The following is an 872-nucleotide window of genomic DNA, read 5'->3' on the forward strand; positions in this document are numbered from 1 at the left end:
GGATTCTCGCGAGACTCGGATTCTATATAAGGAGCCGCGCGTCGCCGCCATTTTCACACGTGCATTGAGATTGATAGGGAGAGGACGTGACTGGCGTCCTCTCCATTTAGATTAGATTTAGAAGAGAGAGAGAGAGAGAGATTGCTGTGATACTGTAGATTAGAAGAGAGTGCAGACAGAGTTTAGTGACTGACGACCACAGTGACCAGTGACCACCAGAGACAGTGCAGTTGTTTGTTTTATTTAATATATCCGTTCTCTGCCTGAAAAAAACGATACACAGTCACACAGTGACTCAGTCTGTGTGCACTGCTCAGCCCAGTGTGCTGCACATCAATGTATTGTATATAAAGCTTATAATTGTGGGGGAGACTGGGGAGCACTGCAGGTTGTTATAGCAGGAGCCAGGAGTACATGATAAATAATATTATATTAAAATTAAACAGTGCACACTTTTGCTGCAGGAGTGCCACTGCCAGTGTGACTAGTGGTGACCAGTGCCTGACCACCAGTATATTAGTAGTATTGTATACTATCTCTTTATCAACCAGTCTATATTAGCAGCAGACACAGTACAGTGCGGTAGTTCACGGCTGTGGCAACCTCTGTGTCGGCACTCGGCAGGCAGTCCGTCCATCCATAATTGTATTATAATATATACCACCTAACCGTGGTTTTTTTTTCATTCTTTATACCGTCGTCATACTAGTTGTTACGAGTATACTACTATCTCTTTATCAACCAGTGTACAGTGCGGTAGTTCACGGCTGTGGCTACCTCTGTGTCGGCACTCGGCAGGCAGTCCGTCCAACCATAATTGTATTATATACCACCTAACCGTGGTTTTTTTTTCATTCTTTATACCGTCGTCA

The sequence above is a fragment of the Pseudophryne corroboree genome, unplaced genomic scaffold (assembly GCF_028390025.1).
Source record: "Pseudophryne corroboree isolate aPseCor3 unplaced genomic scaffold, aPseCor3.hap2 scaffold_532, whole genome shotgun sequence".
In the NCBI taxonomy this organism is placed as follows: Eukaryota; Metazoa; Chordata; class Amphibia; order Anura; family Myobatrachidae; genus Pseudophryne; species Pseudophryne corroboree.